Below are 25,806 nucleotides of genomic sequence, written 5' to 3' on the forward strand. Positions count from 1 at the left end.
TCACCTGGAAACAATGCATGATCAGTTTATCAATAGTAAAAGTACAAATACAATACACCTCAGCTAGAAAATATCTGACTAAATTTCCCCGTTATTCTCCTGCTGTTTCTCTTATCTTTTTTTTTTTTCTTTTTTTCTCCCCCTTTTGTCAGATGCTGACACCTCTCCACATGGTGTATCCATTGTTAGATATTAAAAAAATACAGCTATAATATAACACATGGTAGTATTTTTGTATTGAGACTGCACTGTAGACAGGAACATGACTATGAGGATGGCTAGTTGTACATCATCATAGTCTAATGCTGCATTCCAGGCCGTTTTTTGAGCCTGTAAGTCATGACTTCAAACCACAACTCACGACTTTGTAACGTTCCAGGCAAGTCATGCCAAACTACCTGAGCGCAAGGAATTGTGGGAGTTAGATGTAAACAAACCGGCATGGTGGGCCATACGTTGTGCTCATTTACAATCATTTCTATCGCCAAAGGTGCTTGCTCTTTGCTTATTTGAGGGAAACAGAGGAGTAAAAAGGGTACATAAGGCAAGAGAAGCTGTTATACCGTTTATGTTTTGTTATTTGTATATTTGGATACATATTTGGTATTAATTTATTCTTACACTCATTGGACTGAAAACTCGCTAATGCTAGAGTAGCTGCTGATTATGCAGAACATTTGCAGATAAATAATGTCAGTGCAATACCTTGTTTTAATGAACAATTTGCATAAACACTGCATCCATGGGGGCCGCCATTGCTATGTGACGTCAGAACTCGGAACTGGGAGTACATCACTGTAGTACGAGTTCACGGGTGGGAAGTCACAGGTTTGACTGCCATTCCAGTGCCTTTTCACTGGTAGAAGGTTGGAAAAACACGAGTTACAGGTTGCCTGGAACGCAGCATTAAACGTGACTTCCGTGTCCAATTGTTGAATATTCAGAATGTTGTAAAATGTTGCAGTGCTGTGTTCCATGTTGCAACAACAGAAATTATGTAAATAAAACAATCTCTTATTTTCGCTTTCCTCCCAACGAAAAGGAGGAGAGTAGATGGCTGAAGTTGATATGGTAAGTTGGATCTCAAATGATGAACAATACAGTTTATTGTAGGCTAGCATCAGTAGCTAACCTTAGCTAGTACTAGTGCTAAACGTTAGCTTATATAACATTACCTGTCTGTAGCCCAGTCTAAGAATGGCACTTTAGACTAAACAGGCTAAAATATAATTAATTAAAATGTCATGCATATAAGTAATCATCATGAATATAGTTTATTTATTTGTCTGTTTGTAAGCTAAAAAACATAATGTTATAAGTCAACACAAGGTTTTTGTCTTTTATGTTGATAAGATGCTATATTTCCGCAAGTTTGTTTGAGTTGTACTTGGGAAAAATGTGGTCTATGTACAACCTAATCTGTGTGGTTGTCAGTCTTGTATTTTATTTTGTTTCATTGGTAAAGTTGAGTTTAATGTCCAATCAGAAGCGAAGGGCGGAACTTAGGTGTGCATAGCGCGAGAGGCTTAGAGTCTGGTCGGTATTCTGCAGCTGACTTGACTGGAAGGAAGATTCACACTAAGCTAAAACAGAAAATGGTCGCAGAACAGGTGTTGGACGGAGAGTCTACATGTCATGTTCTGCACTGTTAACTGGGATGTGAGTACTCGATGTATATTATTTTCCGAGCATAGATGAAATGTTGAAGCTTAAAATTGTGTAGCGGCTAAACCGTGTGTTAGCGTGTTAGCGCCGATAGCTATTAGCCACTCTGTATGTTAAGTACAGTGAGTTTTACAAGGACTTATTAAACTAATAGACTCTCTTATGTGCAGTGGACCAAGAGAGAGAGACTTTCTGCTGTGGATAGTGACAGTCTGAGTTCCACAAGTATATGCTCCAGCCAGCTACTGAGCTAACCACCTGTGGAGTCTGCCTGGATCTGGTCAAGCACGCGCCTTACTTCCTCATCCACTCAAGGTTTTGTGAGTACTCTAGAGCACGTGCCATTTTATTTCTTGCCAGCGCTAACAAGTGAAAATGCTGTTTTTCAGTTTGTATGGCCTCAGTGTACCCAAACAACATCAGGCCTGCAACATTAGGGATTTCATGTCAGCTCAAAAAATTATTTAGAATTGACATTTAAAGATTAATTATTGTGCATTATTGTATTGTCTTGAATGTTTGTTTTATGTGGTTTAATCATTTTCAATCACTAAAAGGTATTCTTTTGACTACATAGTTTCTGTGTTGTGTTTTTAAGGGTTAAATATCTTTAAATAGGATTAAAACAAGGTAATATTCATTTATCCTTAGTGGGATCAAAACTAGTATTACTTTACCTGCTAAGTGGAGGCATCGCCATTTAAAACTTATTTAGTAATTTCAAAGGCATGTATTTTAACTGTTTCTCCTGTTTATGTCAACGTACCCAGGGACCCGCCCACAGTACACCATCATAATAACAAAGGGTTATTAACCTTGGTACTTGGGATGGGGACTATATGTTTATATGGTAAATGGACTGAACTTGCATAGCGCATTTTATTCACCTTCATGGTGCCCAAAGCCTCATGTTCACCCATTCACACACACACACACACCCACACACCAGTAGGCAGTTGCTGCTATTTAGGTTTCAGTGTCTTGCCCAAGGACACTTTGACTTGTGGACAGTCAGAGCCAGGATTTGAACTGCTGAATGGACGACCTGCTCTACCAACTGAGCCACAGCTGTCCATTCTATTATAGGCCATTACATGTCACTTTAAAGCAAAATGATTTGTGTGTGTGTTGTCAGTTATAATGTCAACTAACCATATGGTACTTATTTTAACATAGTTAACTAAACACTAATGTTACCCAGGTACAGTAATGTTAGCTTTATTGGTAACACCCTTATGTTCTAGCTAGGTCAACCTTGTAGCTCCTCTTTTTCATTGACGTCTGAACTTTCCATGTCAAACTTCCACCTGGCATTAAACTAACTCTTATAACTCTGAGTTAAAGAGTTAAGACCTCTTATAACCGACTTTGGGAAGTCAGCAAAGTAGGATGTCACTGTGAAAAAGGTGACCAGTTCCTGGGCTGCAGCCCTTCCTGGTTACGTTAGCAGCAGGGGTTTGGACACAGAAGTGATTCCTGATGTCACATCCCCATTTGGAATTTTATGTATCAATATTTATGTTAGGCCTATATTCACATGACTGTGCTGCAGCTACTGTTAAAAAAGTAATATATGCTAAGAAATCTAAAGAATGTTTAAGAAAAAAAAAAAGTAATATATGTCCAGTTGATGTTTTTGACCATGGACATTAGAGCTGAGAGGAGAGAGCCTGGCTGGAAATTTTTGATTGAAGTTTGTCATATCATGTTCTTTTTATTACTTGTGGTATAAATCCTGTCATGAAAAAAAAAAATAACAGCAGGATCAAAATGTTCATTAGAAATGGCCCATTTATTAGGGTAATGACAGTATTTTACAGACAGCCGTGCACTAACCAATGGATATGAAGCTTTAATGTTGCGAGATTGGATTGTGAGTTTATTTCAGTCTGTTCAACATTTATCCAGATTAGTGTTTGGGTTTAGTCTGCATTAACTTATGGAGTTCATCTAATGTGTTGTCTGAAGAAGTCTGTCAGATGTGGCATGCAGTGATTCTGATTTACTGAGATACTTTTGAGATATTCTGAAAATTTATTTAACAAACTCTAGCAGGACAAATTAGCCCACCACAGTGTAGGTAACAAATGAAAACACTGTTTATTTCATGTAGGTGCTGTCAAAATTGTAATAATGTTGGTTCAAAATGATACAAAAATTCAAAGTTTTTAATCAGACGCCAGAAAAAAGCCATAACACACAGCGTAAGACTCCACAAATGAATAAAAAGGAAGAAAAAATAAAATAGAGGTGAGAAAATTATGATTTGAACATGGTTTAATCTTTTGGCCAGATCACATTACATTTTTGATCTATATTTTTATATTAATACAACTATAGATGTAAGGTGTTTTTAATACTTTTTCATATCTTGCCTCTTAGTCATGGAATACAGATATGAAAATACAGTACATAATATGGCTTTCATATTTGCCATCTTGAAAGGTTGTTTCCTGTTGAACTCTCCTGTTTTTATTGGCCAGTGAATCATATACATTAAAATACATTATTCCTTTCGTAAATATGTATCCAGTTGAAATCTAGTGAGCAAAAACACATCATTAGAAAACAGGGACCGTATGCCTGAGAGGGATGTGAAATTTGGGCGTTTTTATAATTGAAAACAGAAAAGACGAATAGATGATTTGTAAACTTTCATACGAATGAGGAAGATCGCAGAGTGGAAAGCTGGAACTGAGTACTACTTAAGATTTATGTCCAAACTCAAAAGGATGTAATGGCTCATTCGTTTATTATTATTGTTCATTTCCTTCTGTCTTCGTTCTTCTGCGTTTTAGTGATTTGTTTCAGGCCATTTCTCCGTCAGTTTAACTCTTCCATCCTGTCGTCTTTTTCTTTCCATTTATACCCATCCATTTTTTTTGTATTCCTCTCTTTCCACTATAGGAGATGGATAGCCAACCTATCATGGCAACACAATTAATTTCCTCAGATCTTTACCAGTCCCACAAACGGCAACACAAATCGTCTCTGGCCAATAATATAACACAATTCCACAGATGCCCAACACTACCTTCTCCCACTATATAAACAAATCCTCTCATTTCACTAACAGCAGTAGGGCTGACTTTTACAAGCTGTCGATTTATTTGTTGCATGATGACATATGGTATTTGAAGAATGGAACAACATTAAGGTTTTTATATGTATATACATATGTGTGTGTATGTATGTATGTATGTATATATATATATATATATATATATATATATATATATATATATTTATTTCTTTTTTTATTTCTTTTGACAAAATAGTCTTTTTTGACTCACTGTCTTGCACCCACTGAGAATATCAGGTTTAGTTTATTAAAAAACAAAACTGAAGTGCTGTCAAATACCAGGAAAGATACCCAATAGGACTGCTTTATGACACCTCACACTAGTGTGTCCTTCTATATGGTAGTATGCACCCTCAAGCTATAGCGTCATTAGTAACACAACTGAATAAGGAAAACTTAAATTTTTATTCAGAGGAGAGACCTTTTGTGCTTTATTCCTTCTATTGCATACAATACATAAAACCCAATTAAAGGCGAGTTTGTCGGTAAAGGCTAAATTGGGGGGGGGGGGGGGGGGGGAATAAAATAAAATAAATAAATAAATATATATATATATATATATATATATATATATATATATATATATATATATATATTTGTGTGCAATTCATGTTTCATTAAGTATAAGATGAAATGAAATCAATGCTGAAACTCGCATCTTTTTCCAAACAGAGACGCAAAATGAAATGAATATGCACACTTGAACAAAATCAATGAATCTACCATCTGTGTGGAGAGTATTTGAACATCTCTCTTTTTCAAAAAGTCAATTTTTCCATTTCATCAACTTTAGGGCAATTTCTCACGCCAGTTGCAAAAATGTATATCCATCAATAATTTTCCTAAAATCCTCTGTGTTGTCTGTGCTCTGCTGCACACACATAAATCCAACATTGTTCATGCAGATATATCATTACAATTCTGTATACTCCGGGGATTAGTCTCCTCTCTGTTGCTGTCTTTGTGTGTGTGTGTAGTTCCTTTTATTTGAAGTGTGTGTTGGCCATCGGATTGTCACTCATGCTGTCGTGTGCCATTTTGGCTGCCAGTCAGTGTGGCAGCTGTCAGTCAAGTAGCAGCTGACACATCTGTATGACGAATGAAATCAGTGGTCTGAACAGTGGACGGGGAGCGTTGAACAGCCTGCCTGATGGGATGTAACCCACATGGTGGTGGTGGGAGTGTGTGTGTGTGTGTGTGTGTGTGTGGGGGGGGCTTATAGCAGAGATAGACCTGAGATAACACACTTTATCATTGTTGAGAACCAACAGTCTCCGTCGAGGTAAGAAATGTGTGTTTGCTCCCGAAAGGCCCATTCACATAATGGTGTATCACATGTCGTAAATGAACACTGCTTTAATGCAATGAAACACACACACACACCCCTTAAACCCTTAAAGGCACTTATAAAAAGGGCAACATAGCCATCTGCAGATGCACATACATTTATTTCAATTACATGTGACCAATGTTCACACATGTACATTGACATTCACATGCTTTCCATGTGAACACATACACACAGTGGCTGTCCAAGGTGATCTATAGCTTGATAGTTAAGGGGTGTGTGTGTGTGAGAGAGTGTTTGTGGAGAGGGGGCAGGTAATTGAAATAGAGGCCATCTCTCTTCTCTCCTTCCTGATGCCAGCGCCTTGAGCCTTTTAGGACGTTAAGGAGGAATGGATTAGTTCTCAGGTCATTTATTACCCACTGTGGGTCCCTAGAAACTAACATGAAGCACAAAATGGGTGTGAAAGAAACTTACTGGTATACATTTAACATGCAAATACTTCAAAACTTAAAACATGAGGTTGCATTTTGAAACCATAACACAAATTACTATTCTGCTAAATATAAATGAATTAATTAATACTTTAAAGTTGGCACATGTGGATTACTTTGATAGATGTTTCTATATAATATGTCCCCCTTGTTAATGTAAATGAAGCTTAATATGGTCTCAGTATAATGCAGTGCAATACACCTTAGTATATATCCTCAAAAATTTCCATATAGCTGAATCAACACCCCCTATATTACATTCTCAGCAAAACTTAACATCGAAAGCTTCATAGAAAAAGGATTTACTGCTGGGCTTTATAATAGAGTGATCACTATTATTTCAGTTTATTTCTGGCTTTGCTTTAAAAAAAAATTAAGTGAGGTGGTTAGGTGCTTCTATTATGGTAATACTTTTCTCTTATCAAACATATTAAACAGTAAATCCTTGTTAAACTGCTTAACAGCTAATTAATTGTGATGCAAAACATCACACTTATTTTGGCTGTCAGCGAAAAATATTTATACATATGAAAATGCCAAGCTTGTGGTTTTTATGAGGATCTCAATTAGTAAAAGCATCTGTGTTTCAACTCTAGCAAAAATCTGTTGCGTATTAGCTTTTAGCATTGTTTTAATGACATAACACCTTTCCCAATTATCCCTGTATTATGTTTTGCTCTCATTTCATGAGTCATTGGAGTGAATTGTGATCTCCAATTGACCAAAACACTTTAAATTTAACAAATATAGTTGCACTTATCCTGAACACAACAGTGTGTGTTTGTCCTTGAAGACCACACCATGTGTTTTTTCCTATTAACACCGCCGATAGCGATTTGAGTGTGTGTCAACTTGTCTGATGTGTTTAGGCCTTGACCCAATATGTGATTGTGTAAGGCTGTTGGACTCTTCTTCAGAAACAGCATCAGTACATCAGCGTCTAACAAAGAAATTGCACAGTCCAGCCTCCACATTATTATTGTGAACACTGGGGACTTTGTATTGAAATCTTACCCACTTGAGTCTTGCTATTAAATGATCAAATTAAATTATTAACCATTTTAAAGTACTGAAGATATGCTTATAATAAAGGTATAAAAGTTCAAGTTCAGTAGGTCCCACTTTAGAGTCCGGGGTCAAAACTAAACCTTCAGATACATAAAGGGATTCTTTTTATTTCTATCATTGAATCATTATAGTCAAATGAATATGACACGCAAAATTCAGTCTTATTTATGTAGGTAAAATATTTTTCCTTTCCAACTCAAGTGTATATCTCTTTGTAGGGCACTCACTGAAATACTCTGAAATTCCAAATTTCAACCTTAGTGTGCTATTGGACATCGTCATCTACCTCTTCGTCGGTTGGCATGACAACAGTCTCCCTCCTCTTGCCATGAAACATCAGAGCATCGCTTGCTAAAAAGTAAACGCATGCAATAAAACAACTGTTATAAGGTCATAAACTGACAAAAATCACCCATTCACTAGTTACAGGTTCAACATTTCTATAAAATCTGCCTGAATCATTGAATAGTGTAATAAAAACCAACATGCTTCTTGACCTCACTGTGGCACGGGATTGGCCCCGTATTTAATGTTTACAGAAATTACTAAAAATAGTCACTTGCCTGATAAAGGGTTAACCCTTTATTGGGCAAATGACTATTTTTAGACATTTCCACATACATTAAAAGACAGTGACATCAACAATTCCAGTGAGGACAGTGAGTTAACAATCTCAGGTCCAGTGTGGTCTGCAGGGTCTGTAAGGTCCACCTCTGCATGAACAGTGAGTGTACCTGCTTTGTTAGGTACCATGAAGTAATGGTACTAATGTAAGGAATGATTTTCAAAGGGTTTATGTGGATATGGACAGGTGTCTGGATCAGCACTTATGTTGTAATGTTCTAAAAATGATGTTACTTTCACTTTACATGTGATTTTCTTGTATTTTTATATTTACTTCTTGGATTTTATTTATTTATTATTCTTGCCACTTACGGATAAGGACCCAAATATGGTAACTTTCTACATAATGATAAAAAAAAAAATTCTGAAGATTTCATAAAAGTAGTAAAGTCTTGTTATGTCCTCCAATAACACACTAAGGTTGACATTTTAACTTTCAGAGTATTTCTATGAGTGAACTATAAAGGGTTAACCATGTTCAGGCTCTAAAGGCCAAACTTAACCTGGTGAAAAATAAGTAAGTAATTGCCTTGTATTTTATAGATAAGGCGTGTGTTTTTCTTCCTCTGTCATGACAAGACGGACAAGCAAGCCTTTTGTTCAGGGTGCACGTTTACAACCACACACACAAAGGGTGACAAAGGAAAATTGAGTGAAGCTCCTTCTACCCTGAGGAGGCCATTGTGTCTTCTGTGGAGCATCAATCCACACTCGGCAGACCACAGAGAAGACGTGGGCATATATGAGATCCTGACAGAGAGGCAGTGAGACAAGGCGATTGACCAGATCCATCAGGTGGAAATCATCAGCAGCCTCAGACGAAGGCATTCCTCCTCCTCATCCTCCTCCTCCTCCTTACCTCCCTTCTTTCATCTCATCCATTTTCGCTCTAATCCTCCTGTAACTGTTCTCCTGTCGCCTCTTGTCTTTTTTCTTCCTCGTCTCCCATCACCACTCATCTTCCCCACCTCTGTTGTACTACCGTTCCTGACTTGTTTTATTCTCCATTGTTCTCTCTCGTCTTTCTCTTTTTTTCATCCCTCTCATTTTTTTGTTGTTGTCTTCTAGTAAAACATTTCTGTCTCCAGCGGAGGGTGATGCGCCATGCTCATCTTTCACTGTTGACTGTTACTACATTTTATTTCCTGTCATATTTTCATTGCATCTGTCTTTCCTGTCTATAACTTTCTCCTCTTCCATGCTGAAATCCTCTAGTTTTGAATTTACCCATCCATGCATCTCCTCTGCTTCACATCTTTTCTTAATCACTCGTGGTGACTCTTACATTCATTCTCAAAGTGACATTCCTTTCAAGCTGCTCCTCCATCACTTTCCTCTTTTCAAATTTCCTTCTTTTCTCTGGCAAAAATCTGAACTTAGAGCAAAACTACTGTACCATGAAATTGCAAATCTTTATTTTTTTAACTGATTTTTTCCTTTTTCATCTGTGTAAAAACAGTAAAACAACTGCACTGCACATGGTCCAATTCTGAACACAAGGAAGAAATGGCAAGATGGTTCAGTAACATACCTGGAAATAATCCAATAGTAAAGTAGTGGCATATGTTGTAATGCTGTTTAGCAGGAATGGAGGCGGTTCAAAGATTAAAGAAAACCCAACATAAGGTGTCTCAAGGTGTGTTGGTCCATCACATGCTGCCAGCATTGCTTTGACGTCTGTGAACTATGCTAAATATACACCATTCTTCCGAAATATACTCCTTATTTAGTGTTTTGTTGATGGCGATGCAGAGTACTAAAACATCAGTCCAGTTGGATTGAAATTTTGTGACTACAAAGGCCATTTTCACACTTATCAACAATTCATTAACCGTTTGTTCCTTGTGGATTAGATGTTGTCATCCTGGAAGTGACCACTCCCATTAAGGACTTCCTGATTTCCCAAATATCAGTCTAGATAATTTTACTACAAGGCTTAAATTGGCTTATATCTAAAATAGTTTTCTGCTGTTCTGAGCTTTAAGGCATGTTCAAAGTATTTTTGGTGATAACTTAAGCAAAGAAAGATTCTTGAAATGAGGCTGTTGACATTTAATTGACAAGCTGCCTTATGTCAGAAGATGTAACAAGGAAAGCCAGAAGAGGTGGTTAGGGTGGATGGTTCAGTCAACAGAGCTTTGGACTTCTCCTTCAAACATACTGTGCACACTGTCTAGCCCAGGAAAAAAAAAAAAAAATCACATTTCCTGTTTTGTTGGATTGACTTTAGCTTTGATTAAGGGATGCATTCCCTGTGACACTGTTTATTCTGCCTATGCAGTATAGTAAGTGTCACAAAATGTATTTGTTTCTAGAGTTAGAATAATTGATAATGATTGATTGATAATGGGAGAGTCAGACCACTGTGCAAAGTCTTCTTCACGTCCCAAAGACTCTCCATGGGGTTCAGGTCTGGACTCTGTAGTGGCCGATCCATTATGAAAATGATGTCTCATGCTCCCTGAACCACTCCTTCACAGTTTGAGCCTGATTATTCCTACATAGGGGAAAGAAAAGAAAAAAATCTACTGATGTTCAGACCAGGTCATTTAGACTAAACCCAAACATACATCAGGCATTTTGACACTTGCCTCATTTGACTTTCAGAACAAACACATCCCCTAAACCACAGTGTGGACACATCAACCACTCATTCCACCAAACAAATGACACAATCCTGGTCCAGATCAAACTGAACCATGACTGCCTCATTTACTTACTTTTTTGATACTTCAGACTTTCCCACCAGTCACAGGAGCGTATGCAAGGCTATCATCACCAAAAATAAAAGGAGATGCAGAAGATAAAATGAAAACATTATGGTGTCAGATGCAGATCTCTGAAAAGTGATGCGGTGCACGTAGGTTACAGCAGCATGTATTAGTCTGTTCCCAAAATTGCAGTGCTCGTACTCGTCTTCCGTAAGTTGAAGACAACAAGTACAAGCACTGCAAATACTTACCTTCCACGGGTCGTGGGGGCAGCAGCCTCAGCAGAGAAACCCAGCCACTTCCACCAGGTCTTCTGGGGGAAACTCAAGATGTTCCCAGGCCAGCTGAGAGATGTAATCCCTCCAGCATGTCCTGGCTAGGCCCCAAGGTCTCCTCCCAGTTGGACATGCCTGAAACACCTCCCAAGGGAGGGGTCTGGGAAGCATCCTCACTAGATGCCCAAACCACCTCAACTGGCTCCTCTCGATGTGGAGGAGCAGCGGCTCTACTCTGAGTCCCTCCCAGATGTTCAAGCTCTTCACCCTATTTCTAAGGCTGAGCCCGGCCACCCTGCATAGGAAACTCATTTCAGCTGCTTGTACTTGCAACCTTGTTCTTTCGGTCGTTACCCAGAGCTCATGAGCATAGGTGAGGGTCGGAACGTAGATCGACCGATAAATTGAGAGCTTCACCTTTCGGCTTAGCTCCCTCTTCACCACAACGGACCAGTTTATCGTCCGCATCACTGCAGACGCTGCCCCGATCCACCTGTCGACCTCCCACTCCATCCTACCCTCTCTCAAGATGCTGAGATACTTAAGCTCCTCCACCTCAGGCAGGACTTTCTCCCTGACCTAGAGTGGGCCCTCCACCCTTTTCTGGCTGAGGACCATGGCCTCATACTTGGAGGTGCTGATCTTTTTTTAGGACATGGTTGTTTGCGACATGGAAAATTGCAGTGTGAAAGCAAAAATATATTGGATTAATTTCTGAAAAAAGATACATAAAAAAATAGTCTTAGTAGTGGTGACATATTTGGAGTTCAAGAACCCCAGCAGTAACTGGAAACAAAAAAACAAGTTTCAGTATTTTTTCACATTGTCTTTCATTGGTACAGCAGAGGAACCCCACTCAGCAGTATGTCCATAATCATGAGTTTACAAATAATGAAGGTTGTTGAATTTGACAGCTTGTGTTGTCATGTTTATCTGTAATCCAATCATTTTGAGGTGCTGATCGGAGATGGATATTAATGCCAGATGGAAGGTGTGCATTGACTTTATTTGGAACGTGCACCTGAGATAAAGTCACTTTGATGTGGAAACAGCAGGCCTCTCAGTTGTTCACGTAACATCACCTAGCAGCTGTTCTGCTTGTTTATTTCAAGCACCACTTCACAAAATTTCTAACAGTCAACGTGACAATTTATCTCATCAGCCTGAGTAACACTCGATGTTATCACAGCACCCAGAGGAAAAAGGTGCACTTCATACTCTCCTCCTTCATATGTGGGCAATCCCTTTGATGGTTAGAGATCTGGATTGGAAAAATAATAACAAGGTAAAAAAAAAAAAAGATGCAGCAAGGCTAAAAGCTTTTAGAGATCATGGTGTTGGTTCAATTTGGGAACCCATCCCCGTCCCTTGGACCCAAAGACATGTCTAAAAATAGGGAAGTTGTGCGGTTGAGTTCATTTATGCTGACCTTTTGCAGCGGAATGCAGTATATCATGGTTAATTCATGGAGTTCTATTAGAAATATCACCCTGCTCGCTGGCACTTCAATAATTAACCACAGCGTAGGAACAGTTGACAGTGTAAGTGTGTGGCTCCCTCCATTTGAAATAAGCTTCCTGCTAATTTGGGAACACTGGAAGACACAGTATCTTAATATTTAACTTGAAGCCAAGTTAGGTCAATACTTAAGCTGTCGTCATAACTGTCACAAAGTTGTTTTCTTTTTTAAAGGTCCACGGTACCTCCCATAAAACACATGCTTATCGCAGTAGTATCGCAGCGTCTGGAGGAGCACAATGGCTCCTCGGTGTAAATGAGTATCATTGATTAAGTAAGAAATGCCTTTTGCTTTTCGACAATACCCTTATTAGGCCTCGAGGGCTATTCTGTTCTTTAATGTGTTTCTTTATCCTCCTCTATGAAACACTCCCAGGTCAAGGGAAGTTTAAAGCTTCCTGAGCATGTGTGTGGAGATAAAAGAATGAGATAAATAATTTTTCATGTAAATGTACTTAAAAATGCATGTGCCCACACTTCGCACTAAAAACAGATCTATTGGTTTAGATAAAGGCCAGATAAATGTGGGGTAAACACAGATGTGTCTAAAGGGTTAGAGATAAGAGACTGGCCTGAGGGCAGCAAGAGCAAGAAACAGGAAACCTCCAAATTTAACAAATAAATGTTGTAACCCATAAAGACCCAGTGCTACTTTTGTGGCAGTCTCCAAATGAATTTTTCTCTCTATTTAACCTTTCTTAAGTGATTTATCACCATAATAATATTATTCTCTATTTTTTGTGGGGGTTTTTTCAGTGAAAATCAGGCATTTTCCTGTATTCAGTTAATGGATTACGTATTTTAATCATCATGATGACATTACAATTGAAGGTTATTGTATCAAAAACAGAGCAAACTTAAGAAAAAACTTACTTTTTCAGTCAAATCTATCATATAACTGATCATAAATCAAGTATGTCTACCCACTGTCATTGATCTAACCCTTACCCATGAACACATAACAGTGTCAATACCTCTAATCAGGATGTATATTTAACATATATCCTCAGTGTTCAGCCAGAGTCAACAGTGCAATATATTTATCTCTACCGTTTGTTGGTTGGCATGCCTGTTTTTCTTACTGTATATATACATTTTCTTTTTTCTTCTTTTCCTTTTATCCATTTGCCTTCCATACTTGTACTGTGCACCACAAGAGAGTTGTCTTTTAAATTGTACATGTGTGCAATGACAATAAAAGTATTCTATTCTATTCTATTCTATTCTAGTCTATGTGTTTTACTGGTGAATTAACGTTGTGGAAGATGACAGCGCTTCCATGTTTATTATGAAGCCTTTGAACATCCAAATGGGTTATATCTGATGACCATGAAAAGATGACAAACTGCATTTGCACACCATTTATTTGCATGTGTTGATAAGGTTAGTGGTTTTAAAGTTATTAAACATTTTAGATCAGTAGATGGCTTTGGTCCCTGGTGGATATTTGGGTCTTTATGGGTTAAATATATGAAAAATAAATCTTAAGTCATTGCAAAAGATTTTCTTGCACCACACTTTACAATTATATTCTTGCTTGGAAGATGTGGTGTCTGCAGGATTAGAGACCATGCTTAGGTTGATTTGGCATGATATATGATATGTAAACATGCCAGTCAGAGCCCTAAATATGGCATTAGAATCTGCCCCGCTGATGTGTCAACTCAAATCTGCATTTACATCTCTATCCTGTGCCTCTTCACCTCAGATCCCCTCTCCATGTCACACTTCCATTCTATGAGCTATCCATCATTTTCTATCATCACCACCTCTCTCTAATGCTGCTTTGTTGGACTACCAGACGCACTCACTTTATCAATGTCATTCATCCTATTTGTAGTATACTGCGTCTTTGTGCGTTTTACTCCAATAGGGTTTCATCTTAAAAGTAGAAAATTATAGACTGATTACATTCTCCTTCTTCAGTTGAAATCAAACATCCAAAATTGGTTTCATCCTGCAAATACCAAGTATAATGTGTTCTGTCTGCAGAGGCCCCTTCAGCTACGCAGACACATTTCCAGTGTCAACTCAAAGGAAAATAACAATTGGATTTTGGTGAGCTGAAATGTCCACACATTTATGGATGAATAAATACATTATTTAAAATAGTTTGATTAAAGTCCCACGTCAAATTAAGCATCCTGCCAAACAAACATTTGAGTGGAGCTGTGAATACGAGGCTCATTTGTGATTCTAAAATAAAGAGTTTATTTTTGCTCTGTCGTCTTTGCTAATGGAGGCACAAACACACACACTTACAGACATGGCAGTATCCATTCCACTCCAGTCTTGTTTGGTTTTGAGCTGGCGTTAAATCCTCCAATTCTACACTCAAATGAATGTATTATTTGGTGGGGATTAGTGGTAAATGGCTCTTTCTCTCCCTCTGTAGACTTAATAGAATGAGAGAATTAAACGCAGACTACCATCTAAACAATACTTAACTAGGATGGATGACACCATGTCTTCTTTTTGTATGTGCACCCATGTGTTAGTGTTTCAATATGTGTCTGCGTTGGCTTTGTCTCTGTATCTCTGTATGACCCATCTCTCTGTGTGTGCTGATGTGTTTTCAAGGACTGATGGTAAAATTAATATTGCTTGCAGTAACTATCATTTTAAAGCATAATATTAAACAAGTGGTGCCAGGCACAACAAACCCCTCCCCTTGTACATATTTTGTCCATTATAAGTAAATGGAAAGATCTTAAAAAAATCATAAAACATTTTAACTTTGACCTGCTTTTCCCAAAATCTAATGACCTCTATTCTGGGTCACTGGCAATATATAAACCCAATTTGGTATGAATTCAACCAATAGCTTTGCTGCTAAAGACATTTGAAATTTTGCCCATTATAACTAAATGGGGAAAAAAAAAGTTAAAAAAATTAATAAAGAATTTGAACTTTGACCTACTTTTCCCAAAATGTAATCAGATCTCTTCTGGGTCACTGGCAATCTGTAATCCCAATTTGGTATGAATTCAATCAATAGTTTTGCTGCTACAGTGTTAAACAAACAAACAAACAAGTTGTGCCAGATACAACAAACCCCGCCCCTCGCGCGTATTGTAGCTTATTTTGGCATCAGTCCCGCTGATGTCATGATGTCTATGTGTGCTGATGTCAGCATATCAATTGCCTCTATATATGTGCCAAATTTGAAGTAAATTGAAACAAAATTGGTGTTTCTATAGACATTTGAAATTTTGCCCATTATAAATAAATGGGAGAAGAAAAAAGATTTTAAAAATTCATAAAAACTTTGAGGTTTGACCAACTTTTCCCAAAATGTGACCACATCTTTAACACACCAAACCAAAAACAACACCCCTTGCCTCCCCTTCAGGGCTCTGGGTAAATATATGAAAACAATATTGTTATATGCTTTGTTGACATGTGAATATTGCATACTTACAAAAATGTCCAAATCTGTAATTTTACTCATTGCAATTCAAATCTACCTTCAGTGTCTGTTTTAGTAGTAAATGCATGTGTGTGTAAATTAGTGAATGTGAGAAACACTTTAGGTGCCATTAACATAGAAAAAGTGTAATATATGCTCTCCTTGCAGTCAAGGATTTGACTGGAAAAGAAAAATGTGCAATGTTTCTTTTTTTGCACTGTTTATTTGTTGTTCTAAAAAAAAGTAACTTTGTCATAGTTGTAAGATAACTGCACATTTCTTATTTTTATTTGGAAAGATATTGTCTCAGGGAGCAGTCTTGTTGAGTTTATTTGTATTGTTCAAGCAAAAATTTAAGTTATTTTTAATTTGCACTACAAATTATTCAATGAAAAGCAAAAACTATCATTGTAATATTGATGTTTCTCTCAATAAAAGTTATAATTCCGCCACTGTTGGGACTGATGTTGGGGTTGGGGGGGCTGGATATTTTTCGCCTTCCAAAAGGGGGACCTGACAGAAAAAGATTGAGAACCACTAATTTAATACAATGGCATCTTTTGCTTAACTACATGACTCTTTATTCTGATTTTTAATGATAATAATAGGTCAACCTTAAATAATTGAAAGTATAAATACTACATAGAGTTCTTTTAAAGGTTCAGTGTGTGATAGTTAGTGCTGTCAAGTGGTGATATTGCCGAGTGCAACCAACTGACCCCCCTCACCTCTCCCATTATAGTCAGTTAGAGCCAGTGTTTGCTGTGTCCTCTCTGGACTTTTTGTTGAAAGGATAATAACTCATGTCCACATCCCGCCATAGAAGCACGATTAAACACTATTACATTTCTGCAATTGGATCTCCCTACATCCTCCTAGATTTGACACAGTGAGCCTTTTAAAGAAAGTAAAGTTCAGAACAAGCAGAAGAAAAAAACAAAAACAACATGTCAGCGCAGCGTCAAGTGCTTCAGAGTTTAATGGCATCTTAAAACATTTATTTGCAACTTCTGCCATGTTTATTTGGCATGCAGGGTTGGAATTAACGCCCCAGGCTTCAGTCAATTACCATTAACTTTTAAAGTAACACGGCTTGTGTTTTCAAGAATAATCTTAGAGTCTGTCAAGAATAGATTCTTCATTGCTTTGTGCCAGGGTGCAGAATAACCTTCAGTAAATAAAGTAATGTGGAATATTTTCAACTTCGCTGTCACTTCACTGTTTTTTTGGGCTCATAATTGATTCATTGTTTAACATATTAATCACAATAACAAACCTCCAGAGTATTGACAGTGTATTTCTCTCCTCTGCTAGCTATTTCTTTAGCTTTAATGTCATTTATTACCTGTCATACACTCCATATACTTTAATTTCTTACTTGGAGTCTATGTTAGCTGTAAACAGTTCACATTTTTATCATATCAGAAACCAGTGTTAGTGGTTACCATACCAGCTTTCAAAACAGGAAAGCTTTTTTTCCCAGTATAATCTATTGTTTCTAACAGTAGGTGAAGTAAACTGTTTCTCCCTGCTTTAACTAAAGCACTCTCTTTTCTATGATGTATAAAACATTACATGTATAAACAGTGTTCTTTGTTGTTTTCTCTGTGTGCAGCTGCTCACATCCATTAAGAAGCGCTACAGCTAAACGGCACACAGGTGGCCTTCTGGGAACTGATGACTGTCAGGAGGATTTCACGACTGTCTGAATGTGGCTGATATGATACTTTTAGTTTAGTGTGGATTACATTTAGATGGATCAATCTACCGTGAGTTGTTAATGCCTATCAATCCATCCAGAAAATTCTCTCTCCTCCTCATCCATCTCTCTCTATACCATTTCAAATATGACATGCAATCATCCGTCTATCTGTCCAAGGGTAGTGAGTGAAGGCTGCAGCTGACTATCATCCCATCACACATTTTCTATATACCATATGGAAATCAACCTGCTGAGGGGGACTACAGGGAAGAAAAAAATAACAAACAAATGTGAAACAAGTAAAAAAAAGGAGACAATAGGGGAACACAAAAAGATAAATCATTTCAGAGGATTTGGGCATAAATAGGCAAACATAAATATTTTTTTTTTTCTTAAATTCCAAGACATTTGCTTCTGTATTGATTTGTGAATCAGAACATTTGATTGAGATTTGATTTGACAAATCTCACATTTATTTTTGAGCCGTTTCCAACATCTTTTCTTAAGAGACTTCTCCGTTGTTGTGTACTTTAGATGTTCCGACCTCCTTTATTCTGAGCCCTTTTGAGATCTTCCTGTCCATGATCATTTAAAGTCACAATAAAGGGGAGGTACAGTGTATTCCTGTGTCTTATAGCTGTAGTGCTATTCATCTCGGAGTAGGAGGCTAAAGTAATACTTTTTTTTTTAAATAAATCTTTTTATTGGATATTTCATACACACAGCAATATCTGACAAGTACAATGTTTCCAGGTGTTCTCGTTGAAAGGTAATAGGAAGTTGTCTTATACAATGTAAATTGAGAACAACAGTTTTAATCTAACCCAGAATGGCTTCTGTGAATGAGCCATAATTGACCGTTATCCCTTCCCACCCACTATTAAGAGAAAAAACTAAATAAAACAAAACACTAAGAACTTCATATATAAAAATATAAAACCCACATGACCACTGTTGGATTTACAATAAAATAAATTAAAATAGGTATTTAAAACAAACTAGAGGACGGGGGCGGGGGGCATCTAATCACTGTCTAGGTGAATTGTAATTCTATTTAAGTAGTCTGTGAAGTGATGTCAGGTTTTGTTGGAAACATCATTAGAACCCGCAATTGAGAATCTAACCTTCTCAAGTTTAAGTAAAACTTGTAACACTATTTCAAAGTCTTAAAAAATATATATTTTACCTACATACACGTCCTACTGCTATGTTATCTCTCACATCTTTGTTACCTACAAGCTAGCATGCATTCCACTATGCAGATGACCCTTCATTAAGCTCCGCCCCTGTAGTTACAGTTTCTACGCCAGTCACTTTCCACTCTGGTGATTTCAGTGTTATCAGAGGAATATTTACATATATATGACAGTGATGAAATAGCAGAGAGGTTCACAGAAAGGTGATAATAAAGACCATAAAGAGTTAATTTCCTTATACAAATCCAAAGCTATTGTGATAAAATTTCCAATGGCATATGACATTTTTCTGGCATCCAGTACATCTGTGAGGAACCTGGGAGTTGTTTTTGACAAGGACTTACGTCATCATTTAATACACACGATAAACAAATGTCTAGGACAGCATTCCTTCATCTCTGTAATATTCCCTAACTTAAGAACATCCATAAATTAATCCATGCATTTGTCTCTTCTAGGTTGGACTACTGTAACTCCCTGTTATTAGGATACCTAAATAATTCCCTAAAACGTTCCCTCCTGAGCTGATTTGTGAAGTGTATATATAATAGATATGTGTAACTGCCTCTGAGTTCAAGCTGAGTTGTATATTTTTAATTTCATTGTCTTTAAAACTGCAGGAGCTGAAATCAGCAGGAAAAAAAAATTGGCAGAATTGGAGAAAACACCTGTTCTTTCTATATCTCTGTCTACTTAGTCCATATCAAAAGACTAAATTTAAAGATAAATAACTTGACCCAATTTCATGCTGTTATGTAAAAGCGAAGCCACTTTTCCAAGCTTCCACGTTCAGACACAGAGTAGAGAAATAAAATTGAATCAAATCTTATCAGTAATTATGGCTGTCAATCTCGTATTCAGACGCCTGTGGTTAACCAAAATGTGTATTGCGGGGTAGATTTTCCACAGTCTTATAAAACACACAAGGACTAGACACAGAAGTCTTGTCTCCTCTTAAAAAAAAAAAAAAAAACAAAAAACAAAAAAACAATTACAATATTCTGAAATGGGTTTGATTTTTTTTGTGTGTGTGAAGAGAATAGGAGAATAAAACTGCAGAAATGGAAGATAATTACGTTTCCATGAGTGTCTTTGGGGGAAATGTTAAAGGTGCGGGAGACTTTCGTCACCAATTTTTCATCTTATCTGTTAAACCTCAGTCATAGCCTAAGTATCACAAGTCTGTAAGTCTTTCTGTGATTACTCACCTGAATCTCTCGCATCACGGTGAACAATTTGGAAGTGTCATCCACCATAAACAAACCATGTGTTTACAAACAGAGCTAGGAGGTAACTCGGGCATCTTCGGAATTTTGTCACGACGTACATTGTGGGAATATGATATTATATGGATGATACAAACACGATGCAGAAACAGCTGGAACGCAGAAACGGCTGGAGGAATATGCATAGAGGGAAGTGAGCTCCTGCTGTTTCCGTGTCGTGTCTGTAGCAGCTGCTGCTGACAGGTAGCTGTGCAAACCTCCGTTTCCCACAATGCACATCGCAACAAAATTCTGAAGATGCCCGAGTTACCGCCCAGCTCTGTTTGTAAACACATGGTTTGTTTATGGCGGATGACACTTCCAAATTGTTCACCGTGATGCAAGAGATTCAGGTGAGTAATCACAGAAAGACTTACAGATTCGTGATACTTAGGCTATGACTGAGGTTTTACAGTTTTAATGAAAAATTGGTCACGGAAGTCTCCCGCAGGTTTAAGAGTTGACCACCTTTTTTTTTTTTTTTTGTAACATTTCCATGCATTTTTATCGTCTGTATTACACCATATCTTAATCGAGTATTTCATTCTTTATGTCTTCTCATACTAAATTCCATCATAATAGCTCCTGATTTAAGCATCTCCTCAAAGTTTCATGCATTTTGCGTCTTATCCACTCTTATAACTTTGACCCCTTCACATACCAGACATATAACTCTTCACTGAACATCTCTGTGGTGTAGAGGCATGTTGAAACTCTAGTTTAAAGCCTAATTGGTTTTGACGTGAAGCTATATTCTAGATCATTTAACCACTTTTTACAGCATCAGCACATTATTATCAGATTGCGGCTCAAGTGTTAAGGTGATTCTGAGTGGGAGAATCACTAGCGTCATTTGATTCCCTCTTATGTTTTAGAGTCTTGTTCCGATATTTTAAAATCAAAAAATGCTATTGTTTTACCCAGTTATGTTCAAATATGTGTTATTTAAGCACAGACTGCATGACTAAAAATATAAACTGTAACATCACCCTTCCTGTTTTGATTTTCCTTGCATTTTCTATATCACATCGCAAACTTTATTCATTGGTTTCCTCTCTCCTCTTGTCCTTTGTGTCACTCATTCAGCTGGAGGCAGAGAAGTGCCACCCATTGTCCTACTTCACCTCTCCAACCCAGTCATTTAATCCTCTCTTCTGCCCTCTACGCCCGTCCATTACACTCCTCCTCCCCGCCTAAACCCATCCCGCTCTTCTATCCTCGTCCTTCTTTTTTTCCTCTGCCAGTCACGAAGCTGTCCTCCCCTCTCTCGTCATCTTGTCTTTCACTGTCATTCCTCCCATTGTTTTCTACCCATCGCCATCCTGGTCTAATTCAGCACTGTATGTGTGTGTGACTGATATAGCCACCTCATCACAATGATATACCATGTGTTGCACTTTCTGGTCCTGCTGTTCGTCCCTCTGACAGGCATCGTCTCCTCCATCATCCCTGCCGAAATTCTTTCCATCTTTACTTTTTTTTTTCTTTCTCTCATTTAAAGGTGGGGTAGGAGATCTTGGAAAAATGGTTCGACCAAGCTACATTTTGAAAATACACAATTCAAAATTCCAAACCCCTTTCATCAGACATCCCCCCGAAGCCACGCCTCCAGAGTACCGGCACGTGCAATGCTTGTTTTCGGGGGTTCATCACTGTTGCACAATTCGCTCCGGCCCCGGCTCGCGGATCCATGCATACCTCGTTCAGTCTCCTCCAACACCTCCACTCTTACAGAACAGTCCCAATTCAAACCTATCTGGCTAACGTTACATTCCATAGCAATTTATGTTAGTGAAAAAATAGTTTGCCGGTGAACTTTCCGTCCTAATATAGCTAATGTTGCCAAGCTCTGGCTCTGGCTCTGGCTTTGTTTCCTGTACAAGTACTCCAATCCTCTGAGCATGCAAATTCATGCATGAAGAGGGGTATGCGCAGAGGGGGGAGGGACAAATGACAGTTGAGTTTGATAGACATATCACCATTCAGTCATTTCAATGGGCCAGTTAAAATGATTGGATGGTGTTTTTTCACTCCTGTCTGTTCCACAGGTGACTAAATTTTTTTTATTTTTGTGTTAGAGCATTTAATTACTTGGTTGTAATCGGGATATGAAGGGGATTTTAAGCAATATAGTAAAAAATGCTTGAGGAAAGCATCTCCCACCCCACCTTTAACTTGTCTTGTCCAGCATCATAACATCAGAATGTTCTGCCTGCCTTTTTGTACTGAACAAATTTGCTTTGCCTAGGGAAACTTCATAAAGTACATGAGGCTCCCCTTGATATTCTACTGTCCTTATTTTGAGTTTTGTTGAATCACATTTCGATGCTTGACCTGACATGGAGGAACGGGGGGAGGAGAAGAAAGGGGGAGAAGAGAAGGAAAGAGTGAATGGGGGAGAAAAAGGAAGAAGAAGGTGGTCAAGACCCTTATGAGAAAATATCAACAATTCTAACAATAATAACCATGGTGATAATTACAGTGGTAATGATAACTAGAACAAGAACTGAGTAACTTGGCAGAAAGACAGGAAAAAAAAAAAAGCAAGAAAATAAAATAAATAAGACCTTTTAATTTAGGAATATGAGGAAAGGAAAACATGAACAGAATATCAGAAACAACAGCCCAAATTATACCAGCAACAAATCCACACAATTTATACATCTTTCCCACAATAAAAGCTTTCTCTTGATTCTACAGTCCTCTAAGAAAACAGCCGCAACTACTACATTACTACTGTGTCGAAGTATTACATGATTGATGTCAGTTTATTTGCACACGTGATACTGTTGTATCCATAAAAGCATGTCAGGATCAACAACAGCAATCAAATATGTGTGTATAACAGCACTGAATGATTCGTGTACAACGCAGCATAAGGAGAGTAAGCCTTGCAGATCATTAATTTGCCTTTGCAGATGGTGCTGGTTTTAGATTCCACAGCTCTTGTTTTAAGATTTTTTTTCCCTCTTCAGGTGTGGGTGCAGGAAGTAAAGGATTCATGTAAAACTATATGACTAGAAGCATGGAATCACATTAATTGCAAAACAATATTGCTAGTCCTAGTAAATAGCAAAATTCCTCCTGAAATGCTTGTTTTGAAAAAGGGGCGTCATGCTAATTTTACTGCCTGTATTCTAAGTCTTTACATTTGAACTGTTTGTTATAGTTGCTTATAATTTTCAGGGGTTGCTTTAAGGCACAATATGTGTTTAACTTTTGTAAAATAAGATCCACAGTGTTATATTTACCAAATTCTAATTTGCTGAAAAGTGTTGGGGGGGAAAAAAAGTGATACAAAACAAATTTGGCCCAGTGTATCCCCACAAAGAAGCTCAGATTCTGATAATTATTTCTCATGTTGTACTATGAAGGGGATTGGGCAAGAATTATTAAAGGTATCACAAATGAGCAAGGGTGCAAACCAGAGAAAGAGCAGAAGGTTCTTGCAGGTGATTCACTAACAAAAGGTAGAATTAACCACAGACACAGCCAGTTCTTTTCCAACGCATCTGTGCTTCGATCTGCACATGGAGTCTACTAACAAGACAGACTGTAACAAAAATGTGTCATGCACAACAACAGAACAGAGATGCTTAAGTCCTGAGCAGAAACGGGCCCTGCTTCAGTTATTCACTCTCATGTTGCTGTCCTTAAATCTGGAGCTGGGGGCATATTACCCAAAAACACAAAAGTAGCAATAAATTTGATACCATTCATTTATTTTCCGAACCCGCTCCATCCTCACTAGGGTCATGGGGGTTGCCTGGAGCCCATCCCAGCCACACAGGGGCGAAGGCGGGGTACACACTGGACAAGTCGCCAGTTCATTGCAGGGCTGACATACAGAGACAAACAATCACTCTCACATTCACACCTATGGGCAATTTAGATTAACCAATTAACCTATTAGTGCATGTTTTTGGATTGTGGGAGGAAGCCGGAGTACCTGGAGAGAACCCACGCAGACACGGGGAGAACATGCAAACTCCACACAGAAAGGTCTCACCCCCCGTCGACTGGTGTTGGAATCGAACCCAGGACCTTCTTGCTGTGAGGCACGAGTGCTAACCACTGCACCACCGTGTTGCCCTAAATTTGATACCAACAACTACTAAAAAAAGTAAAACTAAAGTAAGTAACTAAGTAAAGTAAAACTACTTAAAAAAAAAGGCAAAAATTGAGAGTATACCCACTTCTCCAGAGACCACTACACCACTGCTGGTAACCCAAATGTTTTAGTAGTTGTTGGTAAATTTGATACCAACAACTACTAAAACATTTGGGTTACCAGCAGTGGTGTAATGGTCTCTGGAGAAGTGGGTATACTCTCAATTTTTGCCTTTTTTTAAGTAGTCCAGTAAAACACCATTTTAGTAACAGTGACATGTCAGACTACTCTATTTAGTTTACCCAAAAATCCATCAGTAGTATTTGCTCACTATTATAAAATGATCATGACTTGATCAGGAGCAGTTTGTAGGTATCACTGGTCACACAAGCAGCTGCATGAATGTAAATGTATTCAACATGAGGCAATTGTCGGATAACAGTAGCCTTTCATAACGTTAGCCCGCTCACACAGTTTAACTATTGGCGACAACATCTCTTCTCCTCTAAACGTGCAGTCAAATGGCCAGTAGTTTAAAACAGTGACTCATTTGGAAACCACCTTAAAACTTACCTCTGAATTATGTATTCCATGAAAGTAGGTTCTCTTGATGTGTCACTCACTTGAAAGATGTTTATTCAGCCGTTCTTGTTTGCATTTTCAATAATTATACATCTTTCAACAAGACGTGTAATGACCTGTCCATCAACTAGAGTGGCACTGACACTTGAGGTGTCCAGTCAGGTTCCAGAGGTGGCCAGCACTGGTTAGCAATATTTTCCTCGGAGTGACCCGCCCTACTCTGCATCTGATTGGCTCATCAGTCCTGATCCCTAATGTTAACCAATCAAATCAGTGAAGGCAGCGAGTACTAGCCAATTAGAGGCAGAATAGGGCAGGTCATGGCTTCACCAAGTCACTTTTTTTTTTCAGTTTTCTCTTTTTCTGATATAATAACCCTCAACTTTAATGAGGTTTTATGAACATCTACATGATCAGTCAATTTAAATTAGGAAAATACTTGATTTTCACTGAAAAATGCAAAATACATAGGATGATATAATAAATTGTGATAAATCATTAAAGAAAAGTTAAATGTAGAGTAAAATTTATTTGAAAACTGCCACAAAGTTAGCAGTGGGTCTTCATGGGTTAAAACCACTGGTCATAGTACACGAAATTATATCCGCAAAAGACCCTTATCTGAACACTGAATAAATCAAACCAAAGCTCCAAACTGTTATCTGGCCCTAAACTGTGTCTGTAAATTGGCGGAGTATCTCTATACTGTCAGAGATCCAAGGCAGAGACAGATCCTGACCAAATACAGACGTGGGGTCCACTGTTTAGCCATAGAAAGGACAGCACATAATGTCCTGGTTACCAAAGGAAGAGGGA

The 25,806-nt window shown here is 38.0% G+C and overlaps 1 long non-coding RNA gene across 1 annotated transcript; it reads left to right on the forward strand.

Moving 5' to 3' along the window:
* Positions 1-1,369: 1,369 nt before the first annotated feature.
* On the forward strand, positions 1,370-20,719 carry LOC115414082 (uncharacterized). Its single transcript, XR_003934555.1, has 3 exons — positions 1,370-1,383; positions 18,510-18,647; positions 20,704-20,719. It is a non-coding gene; the product is annotated as an uncharacterized LOC115414082 (long non-coding RNA).
* The last annotated feature ends 5,087 nt before the right edge of the window (positions 20,720-25,806 follow it).

Source organism: Sphaeramia orbicularis, chromosome 22 (assembly GCF_902148855.1).
Source record: "Sphaeramia orbicularis chromosome 22, fSphaOr1.1, whole genome shotgun sequence".
Classification (NCBI taxonomy): Eukaryota; Metazoa; Chordata; class Actinopteri; order Kurtiformes; family Apogonidae; genus Sphaeramia; species Sphaeramia orbicularis.